The 10,232-nt window shown below is 45.5% G+C and overlaps 2 non-coding genes across 2 annotated transcripts; one reads left to right on the forward strand and one right to left on the reverse strand.

Moving 5' to 3' along the window:
- Positions 1 to 555: 555 nt before the first annotated feature.
- On the reverse strand, positions 556 to 628 carry trnak-cuu (transfer RNA lysine (anticodon CUU)). The gene has a single exon. It is a non-coding gene; the product is annotated as a tRNA-Lys (tRNA).
- A 4,523-nt stretch (positions 629 to 5,151) lies between these two features.
- On the forward strand, positions 5,152 to 5,242 carry trnap-agg (transfer RNA proline (anticodon AGG)). The gene is given in 2 exon segments: positions 5,152 to 5,187; positions 5,207 to 5,242. It is a non-coding gene; the product is annotated as a tRNA-Pro (tRNA).
- The last annotated feature ends 4,990 nt before the right edge of the window (positions 5,243 to 10,232 follow it).

The following is a 10,232-nucleotide window of genomic DNA, read 5'->3' on the forward strand; positions in this document are numbered from 1 at the left end:
ACAGTAAAGCAGGAAGACACTATCAGGACACACACACAATGACACACAGAAAAGGTGCCGAGCAAACCAGCAAGATACTGAGATGGAAAAACTGGTTATTTACGAAAATGTGTTTCCTGCTGCACACATATAGGCCCTGTTTGTAAATGTATATCCTGCTGTGTAACCGTGCTCTCTGCTGTGTAAATGAGCTCTCTGCTGTGTAACTGTGCTCCCTGCTGTGTAACCGTGCTCTCTGCTGTGTAACTGAGCTCGCTGCTGTGTAACTGAGCTCTCTGCTGTGTAACTGTTCTCTCTGTCGTGGAACCGTGACTCTGCCTGTGACAGATCTTCACTGTGGTTGTGTCAAATGATTCCCTGTTGTGGAAATATGTCCTCTCTGAAGCAGAACCTTTCTGCGCCATTACTGAGACGAAATTTCAATTCCAGATTTATTAAGTCTTGCCACCAAGGGTTAGTTCAGACCTCTGGATTCCCAGTCCAGCGACATAACCTTGAGTTCCTGTTGTCAAAACAGTTCGTTCAGCATCAATATTTTCAGATAATAATGTAGACCGCCCAACGTGGGGCTCGAACCCACGACCCTGGGATTAAGAGTCCCATGCTCTACCGACTGAGCTAGCCGGGCTGATGGTATACTAACTATTAAACTTCTTCCTGTCGAGAGTCGCTGCGGTGCTCATTCGGAGGGTTAGTCTTGACTCGTTGGGCCGAATGGCCTCCTTCTGAGCTGGATATTCTACGATTCTATGATCCAAGGATGTTGATGCGGTGGAGTCCTTCTGCCATGCTGCCACACTCCTGACACCATATAGAAATGCTGGTCTCTCAATGACTGGCGACCAAGGATTTGGAATAAAAATAACTGACTTAATAGTTGTGCAGCTGCTCCTGGCTTGTGCTCTGACCGCGATCCGGGGAGAACTGCCGGAATCCCGACACGTGATCATGTTAGTTGCGTCATCAGATCATCATGTATTCTATCGACCAAATCACTAATGAATGACACATTGGACGCACCTGCGATGGCCGAGTGGTTAAGGCGTTGGGCTTAAACTCCGGTGTGGTTTTCCCGCGCAGGTTCGAGCCTTGCTCGCAGCGACTTTGATTCGTAATGTTTGTTCAATTCCTCCCACAAGCCGCTGACTCCGGAATGAATCGGAATTCCGATTGGCTGTAAATAAACGGTTGGAACGTTCTTCGAGTTCAGTCCGATATGTAACATTTTTTTGGGAAACTGAACAAAATATAAAGATGGAAACGTGATTTGCTTTCATTCAGCTGAATGTATTTCTGGGTAAAAAGATCGTGGTAGAAATGGAACATATTTTATCTCTCTATCTGTTTCTTTGTTTCTTTCTCTCTCCCTCACTCACTGTTTTTGTGCTTCTCCGGGGACTGATTGGATACACAGTGAAACTCAGCCCCATCTCACCCCAACTCTTTTGGACGAATACGTCCTGGTGATGGACGGTCCTGAATCAGTGGAAGAATCGACAAACTATTCCATTCTTGGCTCTGTGAGAAGTTCCATTCCTGGTTGGGAGGTGGCTCTGAGATAAAGGGATCGAGAGAGAACGAGGTGACTGCAGTCTGACTCTTACTCTGAAAATCAGTTAGTGCACCCTTGTAGAAAGTGGATGTGTCTGAGAACAGGAGGAAAGCAGATCATGGGCCTGTGATTGATTTTATTGAGCCGGACATTGAAAAGTGAAGCAAACTTTTAACCAGTCAGCGCCTGTCTGAGAGCTCGGAAGGAATTACGGCTGACATTGAGACAGTTCAGAGTGAATTGTAACAGCAAATCGAATCTTCAAGAGGTGTTGGTATATTGATTTCAGAGAGAATGTCATAATACCATAAAAGATCAGTTGCGCTTGTTTTTGTTTTGTTCGGTAATTTGGGGAATCTATTTGGAGCGGGTGCAGTTGGTCAATATCTGTGTCTCTTGCTTGTCCAGCTGCCCGTGCAACAGCAGCTCCATTCCTATCCAGATGTGTGGACACAAACGGCAAACCCACATTATTGTATCCCCGCGGAGGTTCTAAACCCGCTCGCAGCGGCTCTGCTCCGGAATATTTACTCAGCTCCATAAACAAACCACTGACCACACAAAAGACCGGGGCTCCCATTGCCTCTCATTGATGGTTTTCACCCAATTTGGCTGTTTAAAGGAATGAAAGCAAAAATTTATCGCGTCTGGTAATCAGCATTTTTAAATAAACTACACTAAACGTATAAAACAATACTTTATAAATGATAATTAACCAATATTAATCAATATTAATAATGTTTCCTGCAACGATTGGAAGGAAAAGCCCATCCCATCAGATCAGGATATGTTGGGAATGGACCGGAGTGAAACATTCCCAGACCATGTCCAACATGTTTCTCCTCAGCATGAAAACTCCCCGCGGAAAGACTGAAACAGACACTCATTTGATCACATCATGATTAACATCACTCACACCTTAACCATGAGACCACTGGGGAAGTCATGATGGGTTCGAATTTCTCCTAAAATGCCAACTGAATCCACTGACTGGCAGAATTACATAAACACGATATTGCCGACGCGCAACCACAGGCCGACTTGTCGAGTGGTGAAATCTGACATCACTGCTTCTGATCATCACCAGAACAGAGAGATAAATGTCACATTGTTCATTCACATTTCTGATTTATAATTGTGGGGAAACTGATGGGCTTTGGGACGCAATTAAAAGTTATTTTAACTGAGATCAAATCAGCGGCTGGCTCGTTGGTCTGGGGAGACCTGAGCCACACACAGCAGCAGAGACTGCAGATAGAGAATGACTCGAATATTCACATGTCACACCAGAGAACACATCGGAGAACACTTCAGCAGTCAAGGGCATTCAGCCTCTGATCTCCGGGTAAGCGTGACAACAGAATCGCCGAGCAGAAACTTGTAGCCAAGTTCCGCACACATGAGTACGGCCTCAACCGGGACCTTGGATTCATGTCGCATTCCATTCGCCCCGCACCATCTGGCCTGGGATTGTGGAATCCTACCAACTGTCCCGGCTTGAGACAATTCCCACCTCTTTAACCAGGGGTTACCCCTATCTCTGGATCTGGAAAGATTTAATTACCTGCAAATGCTCGCATTCAAAACATTTTCTTGCATCTTTGACTTTGTCTATATACATGTTTCCGGAACATACCTCTTCATACACCTGAGGAAGGAGCAGCGCTCCCTAGTGTTTGAAACACACCTGTTGGACTTTAACCTGGTGTTGTCAGACTTCTTACTGTGCACATCAGAGACTGAGAGGTAAAGATTCATTCACCACCCAAATGCCTATATCCCCCCCCCCCCCAACGGACACACAAGTGCAATGCCACTGAAAGTGTTGTCATGATTCTGATATGCAGACGTTTTAACGGAAACTGGCAAACAACAGAATGATTTTATCCACTCAATAACAATATCAGAGATTGATCATTACAGATTTAGTTCTACCTTCACACAGAATTTCAGAGAATGAAAGATACTGAATGAATGACAGACTCTCATACAGTCCCAGAGACTCTCTCAAAGCGATTTAACTGAATCCCAAAGACAGATTGTTACAGTAGATGTGCAACAATCCTAGGAATTACCGGAATATTATAAATATGGAATGAATCTGACTCTGTCATACAGTGTCAGAGACTGAAATATACATGAATTATATTTCAAAATTGATCGCATTTAGCAGGGTGGTAGTGTCAAATAACCCGATGGAGCGAATCCTCAATGTGAAGATGGGGCCTTGTCTCCACAAGGACTGTGCAATGGTCACTCTGAACATATAGAGTATGGGACACGGAGTTCCACAGACTGAATCCTACTTTCCACACAACAACACTGACTGGATTGGATTGGATTTGTTTATTGTCACGTGTACCGAGGTACAGTGAAAAGTATTTTTTTGCGAGCAGCTCAACAGATCATTAAGTACATGAGAAGAAAAGGGAATAAAAGAAAATACATAATAGGGCAACACAACATATACAATGTAACTACAAAAGCACTGTCATCGGATGAAGCATACAGGGTGTAGTGTTAATGAGGTCAGTCCATAAGAGGGTCATTTAGGAGTCTGGTGACAGTGGGGAAGAAGCTGTTTTTGAGTCTATTCATGCGTGTTCTCAGACTTCTGTATCTCCTGCCCGATGGAAGAAGTTGGAAGAGTGAGAAAGCTGGTCGGAGGGATCTTTGATTATGCTGCCTGCTTTCCCCAGGCAGCAGGAGGTGTAGTTGGAGTCAATGGATAGGAGGCATGTTCGTGTGATGGACTGGGCGGTGCTCACGACTCTCTGAAGTTTCTTGCGGTCCTGGGTCGAGCAGCTGCCATACCAGGTTGTGATGCAGCCAGATAGGATGCTTTCTTTGGTGCATCTGTAAAAGTTGGTAAGGGTTAATGTGGACATGCCGAATTTCCTTAGTTTCCTGAGCAAGTATAGACGCTGTTGAGCGTTCTTGGAAGTAGCATCGAAGTTGGTGGACCAGGACAGATTTTTGGAGATGTGCACCCCAAGGAATTTGAAACTGCTAACCATCTCCACCTCGGCCCTGTTGATGCTGACAGGGGTGTGTACAGTACTTTCCTTCCTGAAGTCAATGACCAGCTCTTTCGTTTTGCTGGCATTGAGGGAGAAATTGTTGTTGCCACACCACTCCACTCAGTTCTCTATCTCCCGCCTGCATTCTGACTCGTCGTTATTCGAGGTCCGGCCCACTATGGTCGTATCGTCAGCAAACTTGTAGATGGAGTTGGAACCAAGTTTTGCCACACAGTCGTGTGTGTACAGGGAGTAGAGTAGCGGGCTAAGTACGCAGCCTTGCAGAGGCCCGGTGTTGAGGACTATTGTGGAGGAGGTGTTGTTGTTCATTCTTACTGATTGTGGTCTGTTGGTCAGAAAATCGAGAATCCAGTTGCAGAGTGGGGAGCCAAGTCCTAGGTTTTGGAGCTTTGATATGAGCTTGGCTGGGATTATGGTGTTGAAGGCGGAGCTGTAGTCAATAAATAGGAGTCTGATGTAGGAGTCCTTGTTTTCGAGATGCTCCAGCACAATTGAGCTGAGACAATAAGCTTCGGGAGACAATTATAAGCTGGTTTGAGTGAGTCGCAAATGTGATTTGGCTCGTTGGTCTAGGGGTATGATTCTCGCTTAGGGGCTACCATTTGTGATAAAATGCGAGAGGTCCCGGGTTCAAATCCCGGACGAGCCCTGTTGTTGTTTTTTTTTAAATCACGACGATCATTGAATGAAGTCGGGAGCAGGTTTGCGCCCCAGAGAATATATCAGTGCTGAACACGGGAAGAAACGAACACATCATTTAAAGACCGTTTCACCATGGTGTAGGACTCTGAATGTATCCTCAAACATGTAAAACAAACGAACACTTGTGCATCCAGGTAGTTGGCTGAATGCAATGGTTGTATGTAACCCCGATAAATCTTTGATTTATTTGCTGAACAAGAATCTTTCAATCTCTGCCTTAAAAATAATCAATGTCCCGCTTCCGCCGCCTTCTGAGGTAGAGTTCCAAAGTCGCACAACTCTCTACGAGGGAGAAATTTCCCCATCTACGTCCGAAAAGGGTGACATCCGTTTTTTTCACTCCCACAAGCAGTGACATCCTTTCCACGTCCACCTTGTCAAGGCCATTCAAAATCTGATGTACTTCAATCAAATCAACTGTCAGTCTTCACATCTCCACTGGAAACAAGTGCAGTCTCTCTAACCTTTCCTCAATAGCAAACCCGCTCAAAGAACAACAAAGAACAGAGACAAGTACAGCACTGGAACAGGCCCTTCGGCCCGTCAAGCCCGTGCCGACCATGCTGCCTGACCAATGACGAATCTAAAATGTTTTACACTTCCTGGGTCCGTATCCCTCGATTCCCATCCTATTCATGTATTTGTCAAGATGCCGCTTAAATGTCACTATCGTCGTTGCTTCCATCACGTTCTCCAGCAGCGAGTTCCAGGCACCCACTACCCTCTCTGTAAAAAAACTTGCCTTGTACATCTCCTCTAAACCTTGCCCCTCGCACCTTAAACCTATGTAATTGACTAGTAATTGACCCCGCTACCCTGGGGAAAAGCCTCTGTCTATCCACTCTGTCTATGCCCCTCATAATTTTGTAGACCTCTATCAAGTCGCCCCTCAACGTCCGTCATTCCAGTGAGAACAAACCGAGTTTATTCAACCGATCCTCATAGCTAATGCCCTCCATAACAGGCAACATCCTGGTAAATCTCTTCTGCACCCTCTCTAAAGCATCCACATCCTTCTGGTAGTGTGACGACCAGAATTGAACACGATACTCCAAGTGTGGCCTAACTAAGGTTCTAGACAGCTGCAACATGACTTGCCAATCTTGTACTCAATTCCCTGGCCAATGAAGGCAAGCATGCCGTAGCCGTCTTGGCTACCTTCTCCACCTGTGTTGCCCCTTTCAGTGACCTGTGGACCTGTAGACATAGATCTCTCTGACTTTCGATACTCTTGAGGGTTCTACCATTTACTGTATATTCCCTACCTGCATTAGACCTCCCAAAATGCATTACCTCACATTTGTCCGGATTAAACTCCATCTGCCATCTCTCCGCCCAAATCTGCAAAAGATCTAAATCCTGCTGTATCCTCTGACAAACCTCGTCGCTGTCCGCAATTCCACCAACCTGTGTGTCATCTGCAAACTTACTAATCAGACCAGTTACATTTTCCTCCAAATCATTTTTACACACTACGATCTGCAAAGCTCCCAGCACTGATCACTGTGGAACACCACTAATCCCAGCCCTCCAATTAGACAAGCACCCTTCCATTGCTACTCTCTGCCTTCTATGATCCAGCCAGTTCTGTATCCATCTTGCAAGCTCACCCCTGATCCCGTGTGACTTCACCTTTTATACTAGTCTACCATGAGGGACCTTGTCAAAGGCCTGACTGAGGTCCATATAGACAACATCCACTGCCCTACCTGCATCAATCATCTTTGTGGCCTCTTCGAAAAACTCTATCAAGTTAGTGAGACACAAAACCATGCTGCCTCTCACTAATATGTCCATTTGCTTCCAAATGGGAGTAGATTCTGTCTCGAAGGATTCTCTCCAGTAATTTCCCTACCACTGACGAAAGGCTCATTCCTGGCACCAATCGAGGAAACCTTCTCTGAACCGTCTCCAACATATTTACATCGTTCCCTAAATAAGGAAACTAAAACTGCGCAGAATTAGCGAAATGTGTAGCTCCTGGAATAAAAGGGACAGTAGCAATATGGATATAAATGTGGTTCAATAATCAGAAACAGAGTATAATGGTCAACAGAGACTTTTCGGACTGGAAGAAGGTTTGTAGTGTTTCACATGGCTCCCTACTGGAACATTTGCTTTCCCTGATATAGAACAATGTGCTAGATCATGGTGTACAAAGAACAGTTTCAAAGTTTGGGGATGGTACAAACTTGGAAATTTTGGAAACTGTGCCATGGACAGTCTAGAACTTCAAACGACAAAAGATGATTTTCAGTCTGGAGACGTGTGAGATTATGCATTTTGGTAGGGAAGTATAGAATCATAGAATTTATAGTGCAGAAGGTGGCCATTCGGGCCATGGAATCTGCACTGACTCTTCAAAGAGCACCCCCCTGAAGCCAACACCTCCACCCTATCCCCGCACCTCAGCAACCCCATCTAACCTAAGGGCAATTTAGCCTGGCCAATCCACCTAAACTGCACATCTTTGGAGTGTGGGAGGAAACCGGAGCACCCGGACGAAACCCACGGAGAACACAGACAGTGATCCAAGCGGGAATCGACCCTGAGACCCGGCGCTGTGAAGCCATAGTGCTAACCACTATGTTACCGTGCTGCCCCTCAACTATTTATGGGATGTAGGAGCAGACAGAGCTGGGTGTATATGTGGATAGATCATTGAAGGTGGACAGGTGGAGAGAGCAGGTAATAAAGCAAATCTTATTCTGGGCTTTATAACGAGTGGAAAACAGAACAAGAGGAAGGAGGTTATGCTGAATCTGTACAAGGCGCCAGTTAGACATCAGATGGAATATTTTGCACAGCTCTGGGAGCCACAATATTGGAAGGCTGTGGACGTATTGGGCAGCGTGCAGAAGAGGTTTACAGGATTGATTCCATTTAGGAGGCTAGATTGGAGATGTTGGGAACGTTCTCCTTGGAGAGGATAAGGCAGAGAGGAGATATGATGGAGATGTTCAAAATCATAATATCAACATATTAACTGACCCACCCTTTACAGCCCTATTCGGTTCATGCAAACATTTCTACAGATACACTATACTCCGAGAGAAGAAACTACTCATCATTTCTGGTTTAAATGGGCGGCCACTTACTCTGAGATTATTCCTTCTGGTCCAAGACTCTCCCACATGGTGAACCAGCTTCTCAGCATCTATCCTGTCAAGCCCCGCCCCCCGCCCCTGAAAATCTATTAAATCAGTGAATTTGAATGGTGGGATTTATTCCGTGTCCCAAAGATTCGTTCGGGCCTCTGGATTCCCAATCCAGTAACACAATCTTACATCCCTCTGAACAAAAAAACAGTTGATCCAGCTCATTATTAAACATCTTGGGCCAGTGGGCCGATGAATGGCAAATAGAGTTTAATTTGGATAAGTGTGATGTGATGCATTTGGGTCGATCAAATCAGGGCAGGACCTACTCAGTTAATGGTAGGGAGTTGGGGAGAGTTACAGAACAAAGAGATTTAGGAGTACAGGTTCACAGCTCCTTGAAGCTGGAGTCGCAAGTGGACAGGATGGTGAAGAAGCCATTCAGTATGCTAGTTTTTATTGGACAGAATATTGAATACAGGAGTTGGGACGTCTTGCTGGAGTTCATAGATCATAGAATTTACAGTGCAGAAGGAGGCCATTCGGCCCACCGAGTCTGCACCGGCTCTTGGAAAGAGCACCCTACCCAAGGTCAACACCTCCACCCTATCCCCAGAACCCCACCCAACACTAAGGGCAATTTTAGACACTAAGGGCAATTGTATCACGGCCAATGCACCTAACCTGCACATCTTTGGACTGTGGGAGGAAACCGGAGAAAACCCACGCACACACGGGGTGGATGTGCAGACTCCGCACAGACAGTGACCCAAGCTGGAATTGAACCTGGGACCCGTGAAGCAATTGTGCTATCCACAATGCTACCGAGTTGTACAATACATTGGCAAGACCACACACGTTATGCTGTGTTCAGTTATGCTCACCCTATTATAGGAAGCATATTGTTAAACTAGAAAGAGTGCAGAAGAGATATACGAGGGTGTTCCCAGGACTTGATGGTGATTTATAAGGAGAGGCTAGTTAGGCTGGGACTTTCCCCCCTGGACTGTATGAGTCTTGGGGTGAACTTACAGAAGTCGAGACAATAATGAAGAGCATAGCTCAGGTAGTCGGCATCTTTTCCCAAAGGTAGAGAAGTCTAGAATGAGAGGGCATAGGTTTAAGGTGAGAATGGAGAGATACAAAAGAGAGCAGAAGGGAAATTTCCTCACACAGAGGGTGGTGGGCATCTGGAACGGGCTTCGTGAGGCAGTGGCAGTGGTGAGGAAGCGGGCACGATTTTATCTTTTGAAAACCAGTTGGACAGTTAAATGGGCAGGGTGAGTAGAAAGGGATATGGGCGAAATGCGGGCAAGTGGTACTAGCTTAGTGATAGAAACTGGGCGGCATGGTCAAGCTGGGCCGAAGGGCCTGTTTCCATGCTGTCAACACCTATGACTCTATGACTCTAACCATCTTCCTGAGGACATTAGAATTCCCTCCACAGAATTGTATTGAACCGCTTGATACACAATCATTTCTTTATCCAAATCAAACAGATCTTGTGGATTAATTAGGGGGTAAACGAAATACTAAGATGAGAGAGAATTGAATAAACTGAGCTGAGGAAGGAAAACTGGATTGTCAGCAAGTTATACCGGATTTCTGTATAAAACGACCGCGGCAGGCCTCGAACCTGCAACCTTCTGATATCATCACTAGATTTCCCCAAAGTCAGACTCCTTATCCATTAGGCCATGCGCACTGATGTTTAGCTCATTTAAATAAATACTGCAATTATATGTGTTTCATTTCTGTTTTTTGATGATCCGCTGTTTCCCAGATCCCAGAAAATACAAGGGAAAGCTCCAGCTGCCGGTCATGGTCATTTTCAAAGTG

Source organism: Scyliorhinus torazame, chromosome 24 (assembly GCF_047496885.1).
Source record: "Scyliorhinus torazame isolate Kashiwa2021f chromosome 24, sScyTor2.1, whole genome shotgun sequence".
NCBI classification, from domain to species: Eukaryota; Metazoa; Chordata; class Chondrichthyes; order Carcharhiniformes; family Scyliorhinidae; genus Scyliorhinus; species Scyliorhinus torazame.